Genomic DNA, 22,037 nt, shown 5'->3' with positions numbered 1-22,037 from the left:
AGTTGGATAAGCAAGAAGGCAAGTAGCTGTGAACACCCAAAGAGAAGAGAGACCGGATCGAGGGACAAACGGAAGACACCGGTAAGTCTATTGATCTCTCTTCTTGCACATTTCATAAAGGAAGAAACCAGTATAGTTGTACTTGTTTGTTGCTAAGGCACTGTCACACCTTAGGTGGATAGGATCGTCCTGCATAGGCATTTTTCCCCACAACAATCCTCCCAATCAAATACTGTTTGTCCCGATGCTAACAGATCCCCATCGTTTGTTTGTGCTCCTATCCCTGAACCATTGGATGGAAAGGTTGTCCCTTCTCCTCCTCCCATGCACTTAATGGATTTTGTTGTCGGCTCCCATCCCATTATTATCTCTTCTTCCTCCCTGACTCCCGACAAGAATCTTCCTTCATCTCCAAAAGGCAAAGAGCCTTTGGTTACAGCCACTCCTTTCAATTCTCCGGAGTCATCCCCTGTTAACAAATATGACAGCGATATTGACTTTCTGCTAAGCAAAAAATCTCTTGAGTTGGAGCCTCTGACAATTCATAAGCCCAATAGCCCTGCCTCTCTATTCATAAGTCCAAACTCCGCAAAGAATATAACAGTCAGGAAAAAACACAATGGAGGTAGCCGACACTTTAGGGGGAGAATGATTGTTTCTGAGCACGGAGTAAGGAATTTATCTCTCATTGATGTCCCTATTCAGGACGTGACTGATCTTCAGCCTCTTAGAGCAATTATGGCTGGTGACCCATCCAAATGACTTTTATTGTCTCTATGAATATCAGGGGTTTAGGTGCAAACCCAAAATATTTAGCGCTAAAGGACATCTTCTATTCAACTCATGCAAAAATCATCCTAATCTAGGAAACCATGCACGATAGCCAGGTCTCTATTGCTTACTTTAGGAAAATGTTCCCTTCATGGTTCATGGTTGCATTTGAGGCTTGAGGTCAGTCAGGGGGGCTCGCAGTCCTATGGGACCCTGTGTGGATCAAGGCCAAGGCCTATAAGTGTTTTGTCGGGATTCTTATTTCGGCTTCTATCAGAGGTCAAAGTCTAAATATCAACATTCTGAATACCTACGCGCCCTATAAGAACAGAGCTCCTTTCTGGGAAAAATTGTTTGCCTTGGAAATATTTAAACTTGATTCTTTGATGATAGCTGGAGACTTAAATCTGACTTTAAGCTCTGATGAATGTTGGGGCAAATGCAGGAAAAAAGACCCACTTGCTGACAGGATTAAGATGGAATTTTTAAATAAAAATTATGTCGACATTGTCCCCATAAAATTGATGCCTACATGGGATAACAGCAGGATGGGAGAAGCATATATTGCTAAGAGGATTAATCGATTCATTCTGCATGCTAGCATCATTGACAAAATGGGTATGCCCATATCATCCATAGGAAATGCCTTCACATCTGATCATAGGCCTATCTTCCTCGGCTGGCGGGAGAATGGATTCAGGCTGGGTTACCCCTTTAAATTTAATAAAATCTACTTAGAGGACCCAGCGTTCAATGAAATTATTTCTAATTCGTGGAAGGATCTATCGAGGTCAGACCTTTTCCCATTCATGACCTTTAGAGAAAAACTGGCATCTCTGAGGAAGGTGGCAAGGGAATGCCAACATCAAAAAAGGAAAAAGGACATACAGGCGCTTCTTGACATTCAAAAAGAGATGGACAGTATTTTAAGTGCTACAGACCCAAATAATTTTCCTCTCAGCATCAAATGTCTCATAAGAGATCTGGAAAAAAGAAAACAAAAGCTTCTGGACCAGGAGGAGGCCTCATGGAGGCTCAAAAGCAGAGCAATATGGCTAAAGGACGGTGACCAAAACACTAGATTTTTTCATAACTTTGCAAATGCCAGACGAGAGAAAAATGCGATTTGGAGAATCAACAATGGTAGAGGTGGATTCTATTACTCCCAACAGGATATCACAAACGAAGCTGTGAAATATTTTAAAAACCAATACAAAAGAAAATAAGCAAACAGTTTTCAGGATACCCTCTGGGGTATTGAACTGGCCCCATTAATGTTCGATGATGCAAAGAATGAAAGCTTTTTCAAGCCGATCTCTGAAGAGGAACTTCAAAGTGTCATCAAAGCTTTTAAAAAAGATAAAAGCCCTGGGCCAGACGGCTGGCCCATAGAGTTTTTCTCTCATTTTTTTGACATCTTCAAAAGCAACCTGTTGCGGATGGCGGAGGCATCCCGGATGTCAGGAAGTATTCACAACATCATCTCTTCTACTCTGATTGCTCTAATTCCTAAAAAGGCAGAGGTGGACTCCTTCCAAGATTTCAGACCAATATCATTATGCAATATCTTGTACAAAATTATCTCCAAAATTATTGCGGAGAGATTGAAATCTACTCTGGCCTCCTTCATCACTAAGGACCAACATGCTTTCTTAAAAGGGCGCAACATATTGGATGCAGTTGCCATTACTCAGGAAAGTCTGTTTTCAATGATATCTAGAAAGATGGATGCGGCCATTCTAAAAATAGATTTGCAGAAGGCCTACGATTGTTTGGATTGGGGATTCTTGAGATGTTTGCTGACAAAGATTGGATTAAAATCTCATTCCATCAACTAGGTTATGTCTTGCGTAGAGAATGTTCATTATTCAATCATTATAAATGGAATGCCTTCTCCTTTATTCTCAGCAGAAAGAGGTCTTCGTCAAGGGTGCCCTCTCTCTCCTCTTTTATTTATTCTGGCGATGAACTCTCTCAGCCTTCAGATCAACAAAGTAGTTGATGAAAAGAGATGCAAGCCAGTCAGGATATGCAAGGACATCTATTTATCACACAACCTTTTTGTTGATGATGTTCTCATCTTCGCCATGCTGTGCAGAGCTTCCTGGACCTGCCTCAAGGAAATTCTTGATAGATTCCAGAAAGCTACTGGTTTAGTTATCAACAAAGGAAAATCAACCCTTTTTCATAATGATACAAATATGGCAATGGTGTCCTGGATTGCTGAGTTACTGGGTATTGCTCAGAGTCCGATCATAGATGGGCTGAAATACTTGGGATTTCAACTAAAGGCTAAGGGCTACTCGAAAGCAGACTGGCAATGGTTATTGGAAATATTCTATAAAAAGATATCAGGCTGGGAGTTTAAGACACTCTCTCTAGCAGGCAGACTTGTTCTTACTCAGGCAGTCTTAACGCAATTAGTGGTTTATTGGGCTCATATCTTCTTCCTTCCAACAAGCATCATAATCAGAATGAACAGACTTTCGGCTAATTTTTTATGGGGTGGAAAATCAAATCAAAGCAAAATTCATTTATCGAAGCTGGACAAAATCTCTATGCCTAAGAAGCTAGGTGGTTGGGGCTTGCTTGATATGTGATCCTTTGGAAGATCGCTCTTATGCAAATCGTTGTGGAGAGGCATTTTTGGTGATGGGCTATGGAGTCTTTCTATTAGAAAGAAATATATGCAAGGAAAAGACCTGGAATTTTGGTACAGAAGAGGATCTATTGGAACCAGGCAAGGTTCAGCCATTTGGCTTAGCCTCAGAAAAGTCCAGCAATACTTTATGGAGAACTTAAGATGGAATCTCTTTTCTGGTTCCCGAATCCTAATCGGTATCGATCCTATATTGAGTGGCCGAGAAGGCATGTTTTTTCCTCAAAATCTATTAATTTTCCTTCACAGAAATGGTTGCTTTACTTGGGATAAACTGATCGCATCATGGAATGGTCCCATACCATTATGGAAAGATGGTCGCGATCTTCACCTGCCAGGTCTGCTGCTCCCGGTGTGGAATTCAATTAAAGAAGCTTTGTGCAGCCTGGGAATCTATCGTTCTGGAACCAATGACCATCTGATATGGACCGTTCCAAAGGCAAAGATGCATGTTCGTGTAAAAGACATTTATGCTGACATGATCTCTCCAAAAGCTCCAGGCTCCAGCCCTCTTTATCCTCCGTGCTTATGGAAGTCGGGGTGTCCTCTCAAAATGATCCTTTTTTCGTGGCTGGTCTTTAACAACAGAAACCTGTCATGGGAGAACTTGAGGAGGAGAAACTGGCATGGGCCGAGCAGATGCGCTATGTGCCAAGCTGCCAAGGAATCTAACCTCTATATGTTCTTCCAGTGCAACTCTTCCCTTCAGATCTGGTATGAACTTTCTCTGTTTTATGGTTTTCCTCACGCTGTTTTTGCTTCAGTGCAGGTTGCTTTTCAATGGTGGAGCGAGCAAAAGCACTCATGGCGATCTCTGTTTATTATTACCTGTTGGAGCCTATGGAAATGGAGGAATGCCAAGATCTTCCAAGAGTCAAAGGAGCCCCTTAAGTCAACTCTGCAGCGCATAATGGCCTTTCATGACTTGATGCCTATGGAAAATGTCAAGAGGAAAAAAGACTGCAAAAATATGTCGGATGACATTTCCATCGTGGCTCCATGTGCCTTCTTTGATGGGGCTGAGCAAAATAACATTTGTGGATGTGGTGTCCACATTATTATGCATGACAAGCTGCAATACTTTCTATCCTGGAATGGAGGGATTGGCTCAAACAGCATGGCCGAGGCTAGGGCTCTTGCAGGCCTGCTTGCTTTTTGCGTTTTTTTTTACATCCAAAGCATTTCAATTTATGGTGATTCGAAATCAATGATTGATCATGTTAGCGGTGCATGCCACATCAGCTGTCCTCATCTGTCTGGATGGTTAAACAGAATCATGCATTTTTGGAGCAATATGAAACACCGCTCAATTCACCATATTCCTCGTTCCAGAAATGATCAAGCTGACCTTCTGTCGAAGAAGGGTCTTTCAATGGAGCCGGGCTCTTGGTCTTTGATGGTCTCAGATGATGATTTTTCTTATTTCATTCAGGACTTCTTCATCCCAGGAATATGATCCTTCTCTTTCATTATCTGTTTACCTGTTCTGCATATAGATCCTTTTTGTTATATATGACTATGATAGCAGCTGATCTTGCTTTTGATACCTTATTCTACAGTTTCTGAATGTTAGTTCTGATCTCTTTGGGGATCCTATGACTGTCAATTTTGATCCATTTGTTATCATATGCATGCAAGGTGTCTGACCCTTGCCATATCTTATGTTTCTTTATATTGTCTCAATATAAATCTATGAAGATTTTTCTCTCTGAAAAAAAAAAAAAAAAAAAAAAGAGCTCTAGATGGACTTTAATATATATATATATATATATATATATATAAAGCTCTAGATGGACTTTAATATATATATATATATATATATATATATATATATATATTATTTTTCATATTATATTATTAGTGGGTTAATTAAGTATAAAGGAGAAATTTGATAAGTTATTTTTGGAACATTCTATATACATTAATTAGTTGACAAATTATATCTAAAATTGTGAACCTATGAATTTTATAAATTTCATAGTTGATAATAATTTGAGTGACATTTTGAATATAATTAATAACAATATTTTGAATATTGATAGAATTTAATTTTGAATGTATATTAAAGATAAAAGAAGAGTATTTTATTGGAAAAATAAATTATATAGAAACAGATTGAATTGTAAATAGTTGCAATTGAAATTATTTTTAAAAGCATTTTGAAGCATTAACAATGTTTAACTTTTTTTATTATTGATTGGTTACCTAATATATACTTGTCTATTAATTTAGGATGTCAATTTTATTTACTGTTGGCTTTCTTTTGATATAGCTATTAAGGTGGTGGATACTAATAGATTAAAGTTACATTTGACCTAGGGGGAATTCTCTCGACCTTGTTGGCATTAGTTTTAGAATAACTGATAATATGGTGTCCCTTATTAAATTATGTGAGTTTTGATGTTGTGTCAATTATGACTTGATATCATCAATTGATTATAGAGGTACCAAGTTTTCTCATGATGCTCATCCACAATAAGTCATCTAAAATATAATTTGTTGATTATTTCAATAATGCTCACTTTAGTTATTTATGGGTTGGTAGCAATAATGTGATCATGTGCCTATGTTGTATCTTAGTTACTAACATTTTATCTTTTAATAGAATTGATGTAAGAGTTTGACCTTGCAAGGGTGTAGATTTGTGTGATTTTGGGTTTCATTTACAGTTGGGAGTATCATTTATATAATGATATAGATGTAATTTGTATGATTGCAAATATATGTGATTGAATTCTCATAGTCATTTGGGCATATCAAAAGTTTAATTGGTCAACATTGCTCTGAGGATGTCACCCCTTGAAATTTAATAATGATGACTATACCCTCTAGGTAAATAGTTAACTTCCTAATAAAAAGAACAAGAAATGATTATTGAAAAGTAATTGGTACCTTGATGAAAACATGACAATAACAATACTCATGAGATTACATAGATCTTAGAGGGATGTTGAATAATCTTAATTCATAGTTAGTATTCATTGTTTATATAAGCAAATGAAATCAATTCATGATAATATTGCTTAAAGTGTATTTATGTTCTATATTTGATAAGTATTGAGATGATTCTCATAGTAATGACGTTTCATAATGAGATGGTATGTGGTAAACACAAATAGTTCGGATGAGAGGGTAATGATTTATATGTGGTTCTTATTTATTTATTTATCATGATAATGACATTGAATGCTCATGATGAATATGATATGCATAGGGATTATGATGTTATATTGAGGTATATTGACATGTGGTTCATTTATTATGTGATGATATGTCTTTGATTTTCATATGTTGATGTTATAACTTATGAGGGTATTTTATGTGGTAATCGCATGCATATTTTGTGACATGCATGAACATGAAGTTCTTTACTATTGAGAATGTGGTGATTAGCAATGATGTTATGTTATCATGATGACATGCAAGAGTTGGCATGTGGATTATTTTCTATGATACTATGATTATAACTAATGCATTGGTTGCATGTTGAGATGTGGTGACTGACAGGAACTCCACAAATGGGCCGAGAGGGCCGGTTTATTTGATGATCTCATGGGAGCCCATACTTGCGAGGGAGAATATGTAACACCATATGGGCTGGGGACATAATCAATCAACACTACATATGCCAATGGTTCCTTTGTCTTGTAATGCTCTTGAGGGGCTATGAGACCATCTTGAGGAGGCCAAGTGCTTGATATTGTAGGCTAGGTGTCTGATATTGGATTGGCATGTCGAAGTCTGGTTGGGGTGTAAGGACTTTGATGTCAGGGGTTGTGTGCCTCAGTAGGTGTGGAGGGAGTGGGCCAGACTTGCAAGATGCCCGGAGTCATTGAGTACTGGGACTGGATGACTGCCTTGGGGCAGTTGAGGTCTAAGTCAGATGCGAGCCTTGGGGCCAGCCTTGGGCTAGGATACAGACCGATGAGGCTTATGCCTGGTTTAGAAAGTGGGAAAAATGACAAATATCCCTTGAGATTTCCTGGGTGTTGTGGAAACTTTCGATGCCTACTGATTATACTAGTTCAGCAGACGGTGTAGGGAAAACATGAAGTAATAAATAACTAAAAAAATAAAATGTTAAATGATTCAACTTAACTTCAAAACAAAGTTCCTTAAAGAGGGGGAGTATGTAATGTCCCTTAACAATAATAAAAATAATAAATAATATAATATAATATTAAAATATAAGCAAATAAATGATAAAACAATAAAGAAAAGATAATAATAGTAAATACATAATAAATAATGAAGAAAATATAATAATAATACATAAATAAAATAGTAAATAACAATACTAGAGTTCTAAATAAATATAAATAAAAGTAAACTATAAAAATAGTAAAAATAAGTCAATTTAACAAAAAATAAAATAAAATAAGAAAGAGTTAAATTAAGAGAACTATAAAAATAGTAAAAATAAGTAAAGTTATCAAAAAGTAAAAGGAAATAAAATAAGAAAGAATTATATTAAGAGAAATATTAAATTAAGTAAAACTGAAAATAAAGAAACAAAAGTTGCATGTTCAAACATGGAATGTGTGCATGCGGTCCCCTTTCCATTGTTTGGTCTATTTAATAGATGAAGAGGAAGATGAGATTCATCATTCTTTCCCCCATTCTTTGGGGAGAAAAGTGTTGTGAGAAAAAAAATTCTCTGGCAGTAGTACGTTGATTGAGGCCTCATGGGTGGCCAGTTGTAGAAAGATTATGTGTAGCTGAGCCTACGATTGGGTGGAGAGTCATCCCCAAAGCTTTGTTGTGGTTAGCAAGATTCAAATAACGTTCAACTCCGAAATTACAAGTAAGGAATATCATCGCTACAGGTAAATTGCATTTGCTCCTATTTCTAAAAAATTCTATGCTAATTAGTTGAATAGAGATGTGTTGATTGTAAATCACATAATTGATCTAATTGGTTGCATGCTTTAATTTTGGGGTCGTTACATTCCTCGACCAGACCACTAATGCAACAGAAAGAAGATGACGATTGACTGACATTGAAACTCACAAAAAATGGTCAAACAAACCTACATGGTTGAGTCAAAAATATCTTAGATGAAGTTTGTGAAGAACAAGAAATAAAAGAAAGAACTTCTATTGATCGAATTAAAGGAAGGTTTTTCAATGATTTTCATGATATATTTTTCTGTACCATACTGACCTTGTTGCACAAGTTTCTCCTTGGAAAAGGAGTCGTCCATATAGTAGAATACTGACCACGTCTTCAAGAACCAATAATTTATGACCGTTGTTAGAAACAGATCGAATGGGAGTAGTTCCTCGATGCTCATTATAAAAGTGAAAAAGAAGCATGGGAATATTTCTTAAACAAATAAAAAATGGATGTTGATTTTTCCTTTGTCGACTGACAATAAGTTGGCTTGACATGGGGGGTTAATGATTTGTGAAGAATAAATTATAAAAGGAAAAGAAGGAAAGGATAAGTATTAATAAATTAAAATGGGAGGAAAATTATGGACTGCAAAGAAATGACAAGATGAAGACAATAAATGGACTAATTTTAATTAATTTTGACTGCATAAATAGTCAAATAATATTCAAAAGTTAGCAAAAGAAAATAGATATAAGATACAAGAAGAAAGAAGAGAAGAATACTAGAGAAAGAAAATTCAAACTTGGGAGTGTGAAAGCGAAGATTCACAAGACTCCTCTAATACTCAACATCAAGAGTTGAGAGGCATAGCATCGCTCTTTCGAGTAGATACTAATAGTCTACAAGCAAGTCGTGGAAGGAAAGTAGACAAGATAAAAATCAACAACTCTGGTCCATAATTACCACAATTTCCAGTTGCATTAATACCAAGTCCCATCATTAGAGAATTCCTCCAACAATGATTGCATATTAATTCAAAAGCATCCACAATTTGGTTTTAAGTGATGGATTAGAAATTGAGATTTCATACGGTCAATCAAACATGGATTCCTAATCATGAAAATGAAAACTTACTTGTCCTTATTAGAGATCTCATGAATATGCCCCCCTTCCACAATCATTATTTATTGATGAATACAAAGTTACAAGTCCAGCTGTCAAAGAGACACAACCCATAACAAGTTGCTTCATTGAATAGATAGATAAAGGTTGTCAAATCATTGAAACATTAATAAATTCTGTAGAATTTGATAATCAAGAAAATATCTTACACTTGACACAATAGCCATAAGTCAAAGTTGATAATGCTGACCATTTATTCATTCAAAAAACAATAGTAAAAAATAGAATCTGCTAGTAAAAATGGGGCCAAATCACATTCCCCTTTATGAAGGAGATGAAGATCCAAAGAAATATTAGTTTGTCTGTAAGATTTTTTGGGTTTCTAATGACATTACTGATGAAGATAAACAAATGGCTCAGTTTGCAATTACTCTTCAAAAGTGAGCACTTTCTTTATGAATATCACAAAAAATTAGTTGAAAAGATGATTTTAAATCGAGGTTTTTCTCCTTTTTCAAATCACAAGATGTTAAACTTATTTCATCTCAAAAAATGAAGGAGATTAAACATCATCCACATGACATAGTAACGGGATATGAAAAACAATTCAAAGATTTATTAAGTAAGATTCCATATGTTATTGATGAGCCATTGTTATTCCAATGTCATGTTGTTGGTCTGTTGCAAAAAGTTCGAGGACCACTGAGGATGCATGAAGTACAAACATGTGAAGAAGCCCTTAAATTGGATCAATGCATTGAAAAGAATGACGAATGACATTCGAACACCTCGATGACTAATAATAAACTAGAAGAAAAGAATGAATAATTACATAGCTCGTTATTGGAATTATCCCTCCAAAAAAATAATCTTTGGTGTATTAATTGCAGAAGTGAAGGGCATACCAAAGATAACTATAAATTTGTTGATTATTTTGATCAAGACATTCGACGAGTTTAGTCATATATATATTGTGATATATGTCAAATTGCGTCGAACCACAATACTAAGGAGTGTCAGTCTAATATGTGTAATACTAAGTTGAAATGATGTGCCCTATGTGAGGATAATAACCACTCAACTCAAGAATGTCAGTTGAATGCAAATAATAAGCCCATATATTATGTTTTTTATGATACTTAGGCATTGGAGCAATATAATGAACCACCTATCCAAGGAAGAAGAGGAAATGGAAGAGGATGATATGGTGGTTGATGCAAAGGATATAATGGTCAGGGTCAAGGAAGATTCTATTGTTTTACATGATGGAAAGAGGGCCACAAAACAACTAGATTTCCATTGAAACAAAATACCAACTTATGTTTTTGTAATATGTGTGGTCTGGGTGATCAATCATTGGATGATTTCCCTAAATTTCTTGAAAAGGTATTAAATAAGAGAGCTGTCAATTTGTTACATTCTGTCCCAAAGTAGGATATTCTAAATCGGAAAAAAAAAAATTCCATGTTGTCACTAGGTCCGGTGTGGGTCAAGAAAATACTTTTCAAAATTAACGAATCATTTGACCTTCTAAAATTACTACTAAATACCTGGATAAGCAAGTTTAGACTGATACTATGGAAAAAGTGATCCAATTTTCCGGAAATGAAGTCAACACAGCTAAACCAACAAAGGATACTTTACCCAAGGAAATTCTGGAATTACTGAAAGAGGAATAATCTGAACTAGTCATCTTGTCAAACTTTTAAATCTATGAAAAGAATTAATGAAGGAAGAAATCAATGCAAAACCTTCTGCCAAATTTTGCAGGGAAAACATTTAGATGATCATGACCCCAAGTCAACTTAGAAATACATGGATATATGGTGAAACAAGCCAACTTTGGATTGTAAGTAAATATACTTTCTAGAAACAAGGATTAATTTGGGTAAACCATCACTCCATAGGATGACTAACTATCTTAAATTATCTGACCTAAATTTCATTGAGCCAATCAAAGCAATGCGACAAGTCAAAACATTGATTATGGGAATTTCAACATTTGTCGACTTCGAGATTATCCACTTAGTCAATGAAATTCTATCTTATCGAAAGTTATTCAGGAGACCATGGGGTCGAAGGATGAAATCCATTATATCTTTATAAAAATACATAATTAAATTAAAGGGTAGTAATAAGAAGATAATTATTCCTCTTGACCCCCACGAAGGAAAATCCTTGGTTGAACCATGGGAAGAAGATTTAGAGACAAGGAGGCTATACCATGGGAAGAAGATTCAGATACAAGGAGGCTATATCAAGTCATGCACGAAAATTGTAACAATCCCTGGTTGAATTTCAATGTAAAAAAAAAAAATAAGACCAAGGTCATGGGACATGTATACCAAGTTGAACGTTGGGAAAAACATACTAATGAGCATTCATTTGGTTTATTATGGCTAAGGAAATTGGAAAAGGCATTGGAAAAGGATTTGAAAAGGCAAAGAGGCATTAATTGGAATTTTATTTATGAAAATAATGGAAAATATGAGAAAAGGAAGGTGAAAGGTCACAAATTTGCATGAGGATGAAATTGAAGAGAAAATAGAGGAAAATGAAGAAAATAGAGACCTCAATGATAAAACGGCTTCTGAGGATTAGTTCACAGACTTTTTACAATTCTATGGTGGATCTCTCTCTCTAGTCTCTCTCTCTCTCTCTCTCTCTCTCTCTCTCTCTCTCACTTAGAGCATTCTTGGAGAACTCTAGAATTAGATAAAGGAAAGCAAAGGAACGAAAAGAAAGCAAAGGATAGCAAAGATCAAGTAAGGAAGAGTTGGATCAAGAAGCTATAGTGGGATTACTTGCAAGTATTGAGTTGCATGTATGCTTTCCTTGCTAGTTTTGGTATGCATGGTATATGCATGTTTGTATTTGGTTCTCTTGTTGGCATTGGAATGGGTTTTTCTAGGTGTGATAGTGGTTTTTAGCCTTGCCTTGCCATTTCCAAATAGCCATGGTGTGATGGGGTTATTTCATTTAGTTGAGCTGGATTGAAAGATGGTTTTGGAACCGGGTGAGGTGGTCTCAGGAAAATTCCCAAGGGCCTAGGAATTCCTTGACCGGTAATGGCAGGATACATGGTGAATCCTGAGGGTGGAGACAGGAAAAATCCTTAAGGTATTGGTGAAGAAATCTGGAGGCATCCATGCTTGTTTAGGGCCTAGTGATCCCTTGATCAGTTTTGGTGGGATTGCAGTAAATCATGGTAGTGTATGTTTATTGTTTGGCATAGGAATCCCTTGAACAGAATGGCGGGATTGTGGTAAATCCTGATTGTATAGGTGAGGTTTTTGAGCCTAGAAATCCCTTGACCGATAATGGTGAGATATGCAGTAAAGCCTGAGGAAGCCCTGGTTGTTTTGTTGTGAGTCCCACATTCATGCTTGGAGTATGCCACGGGGCTGATTGGCTGAAAGAAATATTTGGTTTAACCAAATCTATGGTCGGGTGGTACGTGGAAGTCCCTGAATTGGTTGGTTTTTGCATATTATTTATACTTGTTATTATGTGGCTTTAATGGATGTTCTATCATTGTTATTATTTTGTTTATACACTGGTTATAAGCATGGTTTTATGACAAACTTAAGTTATGGATCTCATCATGTTTTGGTTAGTAAGTGAATGGTTAATGAATGTATGGCCTAATAGATGATAATGCAACTATTGTGAGAGGGCATCAGATCTTCTTGACGATTCTCAGATAAGTATGATATCACTATGTTAAGATATGCATTCATGATCTGAAGATTACATGTTCATGATGTGTTTGATGGAATGACTATCATGGTTAGGCCTGGTTAGGTCAATTTCTTGTCTAAGTTTTGTATTGATGGCTTTGTCCTAGTGTCATTCATTATTTTGGAAAGTTTCATTAAGTTCTAGGAAGTGGTCTTGAGACTAGCCCTGAAAAAATGCCTTAGATATTGAGGTCGTAGTTATAGGACTAGGTGAAAAAGGCTGCAGTCAAATTTGAATGGAGACTAGAGGGTTACAGTCAAATTTCTGGAGTGTTGTGCCAACGTATGGGACCCAAGGACACTGAAACAAAGGTTTATCTCAGGGTTTGTGCACCTGGAAGGGTGGTTTAGCCCCTAAGGGTCCTATAGCACCTGAGGGGAGTCAATAAAGTTTGGGTTTGTTGATTCCACATCCTTAAGGTGATCTAGGAGGTTGAATCATATCATAGTAACTCCTCGTCATATGTTTACCCTAACAGTTTAATTAAAGTGGGTAGATCTGGGAGGGGTGGTTACAGAGTGGTATCAGAGCAGGTTGTGCTATCTTTGGGTGATATTTAATATCACAGGGTGGTCTTAGAGCGGGTTTTCGTTATCTTTGGGTGATATCTAATACCATAGAGTCATATCAAAGCGGGTTTCATTTATGTTTGGGTGTTATCTGATACCACATATTGGTACCATAACTTCCAGGTTGAAACAATTGGACTGGATAGGTGGAATTTGTTTGTCATGCATGCAAGTTATTTGTCCATGTGATTGCTATGCATGCATTGTGATAGTCATTGTATTCAGTTTGTGTCATCATGACGTTTTTGGTATGTTATGATGTTGATGTTTTGGCTGAGATAGAGCAGGAGATTTAGATTATAAAAGTGAGGTTACAACACTGGTCCTTGAGGTAAGATCAGATTGTCATGCATGTTTGTATGTTGGCCATGCGGGTATGTTAGTTAATGGTTGTTATATGAATTATTGTTATGTATATGCCTGTCATTCTATTATTTTTGTGGTTACATGCATAATAGATGTTAGTTTTTCAATGCGGTCATATGCACATGCACTCAATAGTCATGTATGGTAGTTAACCTGTTGTTATGTGCATTGCAATCATACACATGATGATTATAGTCATTACAGTTAAGATATTGATGTTATTATGTATCGTGCTAATATGGATTGGCTTGTGCAGATCATTATGGTTATGATACTAAGGTTGAGTTGATATACTTGTGATATTGTGTCATACCAATCTAGATTGACTATGTAGATGTGAAAGCCTCCCCTAAGATACATTGAGTTATGAGTTGATTATGTTGTCTATTTTGTTTATCTAACATGGTATGTCTACAGGTTGTTTGATTTTTTTATTAATGGCATGATATGAGTATCTGTCTATAATATTATGTGAAGGAATAATCTCGTTTTAAGATAGTTGTACTAACACAATATGTGTTGAGATAATTGATATGTACTTGATTGCAAGTGGGTACTAGTTGTATTATTATGACTAATGACTATGAGTTGATTATGACATGTATGTTAGTATTGGTAAAGGTTGATTTCAAACTAATAGATATAATGTCTTGATTTTTGGAACATATGACTGACATGTGTGAACAGTTGCAAGGAAACATGCTTGGTATTAGCGTGGCAAGGTAATACTTGATTTATTTATATAACTAACAACACGGTGATGTGATAACATATAATAAGACTCATTACAACAAGGGAAAGGCAAAATAAAGGAATTGGGTGAGAATTCTTTTGGATAAGTTTGGAAAATGCAATTCCAATTGAATGAGTGTTTTGCATGAATACAAGAAGTCTTCTTAACCTTGATTTTGTATGACATTATGTGGATATGCCCTATAGTCATGAACATGTATTTGACCGGTATAACAATTGGTTTCTAGTTATATCTAAATTTGTCAAGGAACAGGAGTCCCTTGAAAGATTATATGTGTATGTACTTAGTTACAAGGCATTGTGCTTGGCACAACAAGGTAAGGTAACTGGTATATTGTTATATTGATTTATACATTGACAATTATTTGTTTGTGACAGTATGATGCAAAGATTTCATGGAAAAAGAGGCTGCCATGAAATCCTAAAGAAGGCTCAGGTTGAGCTTTCCCTTGGAAGCATTGGGAACCCATAGGGATTGAGTCATGGTGTTTGTTGCTAGTCTCGTGCTTTCGATATTTTGTGATTAGTTTGTGCTTGATTTGTGATTTTGATTGTGTCTAGCGCATGGCCATGCTACTTTGTTTGTGGCATCGTATTTATATTGGACTTTCATGGTTTTCTTATTCTTTGTTTCTTTTTATTTCCTTTTATGTTTTGAGGGTCTTGGGAATTGGTTGCAAAAGAGGAAAGTTAATGGAGCTAGGGGAGAGTCGAATGAAGCCCGACAGGTAATATACGACATGAATGAAGCTCAATGCATGTGGAAAGGGCAATTGAAGGTGAGAATAAGACAAATAGTTAGATTGGTTGGGTCTATTGGTGTAAATGTATGGTGGCACGACAATCATGAGAAAGGCAACATAAAAGGTGAAGTAAATGGGTTTGAGGCATCAAATGCCTTGGCTATGTTGGGAATTGTTGTTCTCAATGTTGTGCATGTTGTGGATAAGGAAGTTATCTTAACCTTGACCTTATGATATTTGGTAATTATGTTGTGATCATGATCATGCTAATGTCTATGTATGTCTATATGTTGTTGTCTAAGAGGATCGTCAGGGACCATGTTGTACAGTTGGTGTTGTGTGGATTTTGTATGTGTGGTACTGTGTACATATAGTGTTGTGTGCATGTTGTATATGCGGTACTGTGTACATATAGTGTTGTTTTCATGTCGGATATGTGGTGTTGTGTACATATAGTGTTGTGTATGTGTTGTATGTAAGATTTTGTGTACACATAATGTTGTGTGCATGTTGTATATGCAACATTGTGTACATATGGTGCAGTGTGCTTGTTGTACATGTGGTGCTATGTTCATGTGGTCCTATGTACATGTGTTATATGCGATGTTGCGTGCATGTGGTGCCGTGTACACGTTGTGCATGTGGTGTTGTGTACATGTTGTCCAAGTGGTGTCATGTACATGTAGTGTTGTGTACACATTGTGCATGTAATGTTGTGTACATGTGGTGTTGTGTACACGTTGTGCAGATCGTGGTGTACATGTGGTGTTCTGTACATGTTGTGTTGGTGGTGTTGTGTACATGTGGTGTTGTGTACACATTGTGCAAGAAGTGTTGTGTACAATTGGTATTGTGTATATATTGTACATGTTGCGTTGTATACATGTGGTACTATAATCCAGGAGGATCCATCGATCCAATTGCACATGTGTTCGAAGTGTCGTCATCAATGTTCATGGGTGTCGTTCAGTGTCGTCGTACTTCAATTCAACTTCAACAAATCGATATTGTTGGTAATGATTAGGTTGTTCAAGTAATGTTATGGTTTCATGGCGTTCAATTGATATGAGTTTAGCGCCTGGTTTTCGACTTGAGTTCATTGACAGATCCCCAGGGTTTGGTCGACGACATGTGTTTTGTCATTTGACTCTGCAAGTTTGATGTTTCGACATCAGTGTCGTCAGTGGTATAGATTCATCGTCCAAGTTGTCGTTGCAAAGACAACTAGATTTGACGATGTGTGTGGGTTGTCATTGTGGCAGAGGATCGATATTGTCATTTGTTGACGATCGGCATGGGTTTATTATTGTCATGTGATGAAGTCGCGAACGTCGCATTGTGACAATGTTTTACACATGGGTTTTTGAAATAAATCCTAAATCTGTGTATTAATCCTATGCTACCCTAACCCTAAATTCTAAGAAACCCTAATCTATGCTAAACTATGTATCAAATCCTAAATCCTAAGCTTCAAAACCATATGTCAAAACTATGATCTATGCACTAAACCTATCAACCTATTGCATTATCAAACCCTAAGATCTATGTATTAAAAAATATATATTACCTAGCTCAAAACCTAAGGACCAATGACCTAAACCCTAGTCCTGAGCCTAAAATCAACTCTCGGCCTAATTCAATGTGTAAAAAACATTATAAATTAAACACACAGTCGCCAAACTGCATAGGTATGGAGATCGCGGCGGAGACAGGTCATGTGAACAATGTTTGTTTAACCATCGGAATATGAAACCGCCAGTTGACCGCAGAGTTATCACAGCAGCGGGGATCATGTTTTTGGGCCATTAATATGCCATTATTATTATCATTTTTGAACACTTATTTCATCCATTTTTACCATTCTTCATCATGTCATTTATTATAATTTATTATATAAATCCATTTTATAATTATTTATGCTCCTTTGGATGAATATTATTTATTCTCCTTCATTTCTAATAAATTGATGATTATGCATGATTTTATCCATGATAGTTTTAATAAATTGGTTGTAACATTATTCACCATTTTTAGCCTCCAAGATAATTTCCAGATTAAAGATTTGATCATTAAAAGTGCCAACTCAGAAATTCGCTGGAATAAGAAGTGACAGTTTTGCGGTTGAGATTCTGAGCAAATGAAGCAGAATCTGGAAAATTCGGAACATGGGTTTTGTCTAGAACGGACCCAGTTAATTTTATTGAAGAACGGTTTGCCCAAATTCGACTTGTATTGAGAGAAACGCAGGGTTCTTTGAGCACAATTTTCTCAGATTTGTTGTTGCGGCCGTCCTCCAAATCTCAGCTGCAAAGCCAAATTCGCCTTGCTCTTGTTGATCAATTGGTTAGAAGCAAACCAATTTTGTAATATAAATCATGTTGTACTTATCTTTATTGTAACTTCTCTCTGATCTCTCTATTTAAATGAAAATAGAGATCAGAGATGGGGATGGATTCGAAGGATGGAAAAATGATGGCTAAGAGAATGGAGAATTGAGGATTTAGAATTAAGAATTCATGATAGGATAGGAGGAAGAAAGGATTGTTTCATGCTGTAAGTCTCAAAGCTTCAGCTGTTGTAATGATTTCACCATTTAATGATTAATACCTAATTTGGGAGTTGTTGTTCATTCTTTTCATCTGAAGTAACCCAGTAGCGTCCACTGGCGGCTAAGGGCCCAGCCTCTGGTGGAGTACGCTGCTGCTACTGCTGTATATTATATTTGTAGTTCATGCGTGGTTTTGCTTATCAGCTTGAATCGGTAATCTGGTGTGTTTTGTTATCTTATATTGCAGCTCTGTTATATTTCATATATCGTTCTCTGCAACAAGAAAATCGTAATGTGCATTCTGATCTTATAACGTATTGCTATCCCTTTAAAGTCGTTAATGTAACATTGTTGTTCTCTACAGAATGCTATTGCTGTTTAATTGTAGAGTAATCAAGCTGTAACCTTCTTAAGCTGGTGTTACTGTATTTGTCTATGGTTTATACTTCATACGATTGTTGTTCAATTGACATTGTGGTTCCATTATGAATTGTAATCGTTACCCTTTCTAACCAGGATTAATACTTGCAGTATCAGACTCAGATTATTGCTTTTCTTAATATCTTTGTATGTTGTGTGTATTATTTATTTCAGCACCGTAGGCTCTAAGCACTATTCTATATTTCATTTCTAATTAGCTGCCATTCTATTTCCGTTTGCTGTCCGATTTATTCTTAGAGTAAAGATTGCTATTAATTTGGCTTTGTTGTTTTTGTTTCCATTAATTAGAGTTTGTTGTTCAGATTCCTTTACTTATAGTTTGTTGCCCATTTACTTCGCTGTTAATTTCCGTTGGTTAATTGCAAGAGATTGTTTTTAAAGAGTTTTCCTAATTTACTTTCAATAGCAGCTTTAGTTCAAACTCTATTTCCTTTTAATTGCTTTAATGCAGGGCTGTCAACTGTAGAGAACATTGGTTATTGCTTCCTCATTCTCAGATTGATTGTCTTGTTCTAGTTTGATTTCAATTGCATCAATCTCTAGAGGAATGTGTTATTGCTACTGTATCCTCGATTGATGGTTGTTTGAGTGAATGATTTAGTTTAGAACATTTTAGTTTCTTGTTGTTCGAATTAGATTTTGTTTCAAGCATTCATTTACTTTTGGATTTCAAGCATTATATTGCAAAACATTACTCTTGAGTAAATAGCCGCCTCAGACTGAGTACACTCTTGAAATAAAAAGTCGTCCCTGGGTTGACAATTAATGTGAAGGTAATTAGGAGTTAAAAAGACACCTTTTTATCGCTCGACATTTTGGCGCCGTTGCCGGGGAGAGTGTAGCCATTTTTAAAGAGTAGTGTGCATCTGATGAGTGCCTGTTAGGAAAGAATTGGGTATTAAAAACGGAAGGTAAGAACCTGCGTACGGAGCATGTAGAAGCCCTGCTCCCCCACCCGCTTTCCAACAGAATTGTTAACGAACTTAGGGTAAATGTTTGAATTTTTGTGTGAATGACTAAAAAAATAAAAAATAAAAAATAAAAATATAGAAATTTTGAAAAACAAATCTTATGGTGATGTAAGCACCACCCATTTCACTAACCGATTGACAGGAACATTTGAAGAAGGAGCCTCGAAGAAACACATGAAGAACATCTTCTATTATGGTAAGAAATGGATCACATTTTTACTTTTGAATTTCCTATCAAAGATCTAGGAGTGACACAAATGCACATAATTCCCCCATTGTCTCTACCAAATTTTCATGGCTTGACAAATGAAGATCTAGATACATTCTTATTTGAGTTCGAAATACTTTGTAGAGGATATGATTATTGTACTAATGATCAAAGGTTGAAAGTGTTTCCTCTTACTCTAAAAGGAGCAGCTCTCCAATGGTTCATGAGCCTAGGTGGGAACTGCATTCAAACATGGGAGGACATGAAGAACATATTCTTGAAGAAGTACCAAGACTATTGCAAGGCCGATGAAGATATTTTCGATATGATACAAGGGGAAGATGAAAGCTTGGAGGACTATGTAGATCGATTTCAATATAACCTTCAAAAATCAAAACATAAGCATTTGGAAAAAGAAATTTTAAAAACACTCCTACTCAAAGGGATCAAAGATGAATTTTTAGAACTCTTAAATCTGATAGGAAAAGGTGATGTTTTTCAGTTATCATATGATGATGTTTGTGAGTTGTGCATAAGGTATTCAAGAGGAATCTCCAATGCTGGTAAGAATTCTAGAGATGTTTTTTCTTTCTTTTCCAAATCTACTACAAGAACAGGAGACATAAGAGCTGAAATCAATGCTTTATTTGAAAATTTTAAAGTTGATTTTATTAGCTTTCTAAATGCAAAATTGGATGTTTTGCAGGTTCATAAAAAGCAAGAATTTGATGAAGTGTTTTGCCCTTATGACCGAAAGGAGCATCCCATAGATTCTCACTCTTCCTTATCTAGAATGGAAGTAGCATATCAAAGAGATGAGGAAGCTGCAACAAGGTCAAAACCATGGAAATCATGGCCTACAGGTATGGTTCAAAACATTTCCTCTCCATTCTCTGTCTTGCATAATCCATTATGGAATACTAATGTGTTAGGGCAGCCATGGCAATCTCAATATAACCACCGTCAATCTTGTCTACAAGTTGGGCATGGTTCACCTTATGATTTCATGACTACTCTCCCTCATCTTGTAGCACAAACATATTCTCCATATTTTTCACCAGCTCTTCCACAACATCCTGCTTGCATACCAAATTCATCCACTCAACCCAACCAACCACATCATCACAATGCTCCATTCCCTACATATTTTCCTGCTCAACTCATTCCACACCCTCACCATAATAAACCAGTACAACATGCTTACAGTGTTGAACTGCAAAATTTACCCACCCTTCCCACCCATTCTATCTCACATGCACCAATGGAGAAAACTTACAATGAGATTTAGAATGTTTCAAATTCAAAAATTGTAGAAGTTATGGGAAAAAATGAGGTTTCTTTTAGTATGCATCAACAAGCCATTTTAAAAGCTCAAGAACTTCATGATATGATGGCTATGGGAAATCAAGAAAGTAATGGATACATTGAAGATTGGTTTCACTCCATCATTTGTTCGCAACATTGCTCCATGCTTCAACAATTTTTGGCACCATCTTTTCAAGGGAAGTTGGCTTCTCATACCCTAATTTTTATCAATATGCATTTTTCAAATTTGGGTATGTGCATACATGAAGCCCTATTTCTAAAATGGTTCCACTGGAAGTACTCATATACGTAGTCATATTCATTTTTTAAATCAAAATAGGTTAGTGTAGAAAATAAAATAAATAAGGGCATAAATAAATGCATTTTGTTTTTTTATGTAAAACTAGTTGTTTTTTGTTGCAACACGCTATTGAAATCAACATCAATGATAAATGTTTCAATTTACTTGTGTATGTAGATGATTTATAATGGAAATAATAGTTCTACAAACACTTATATTCATTTTTATCACCAATTTGAAAAAATGCTTGAATATCATATTTTTTTGGCTTGCGGGCTTGATGAAATTTCTGGAAAAACAGTCGGGACAGTCATGTTTTGAGGGACCAAAAGTGAATATTTTTAAAACTTGTTTCTACCCTAAGTATCCCTTGATGTCTAATTTTCAACCCAATTTTAATCACTCAATTTGGATTTGAAACGAAAAAGTTAGAAACAAAACATTGACAGGGTGTCTAGTGGGCAGCTCAGGAACAGAGTTGGGACAGTCAGTTTTTGGAGGCCTAAATGTTTGAATTTTTAAAACCTGTTACTATGGTAGATTCCCCTATGAATATAATTTACAATTCAATTGGAATCACTCATTTTAGATATCTTATGGGGAAGTTATGATCAAAGTACTGACTGTCTATCGTAAATCAGCACCCTTAAAACTATGTCTTTCCGGCTGTTTCTTATAGTATTTGACCTATCAATTCTTCTT

The sequence above is a fragment of the Pinus tabuliformis genome, chromosome X (genome assembly GCF_031772625.1).
Source record: "Pinus tabuliformis cultivar Carrire ecotype Pingquan chromosome X, CPIR1, whole genome shotgun sequence".
Classification (NCBI taxonomy): Eukaryota; Viridiplantae; Streptophyta; class Pinopsida; order Pinales; family Pinaceae; genus Pinus; species Pinus tabuliformis.
The sequence above is the reverse complement of the archived record's forward strand: the minus strand, read 5'-3'. Positions refer to the sequence as shown.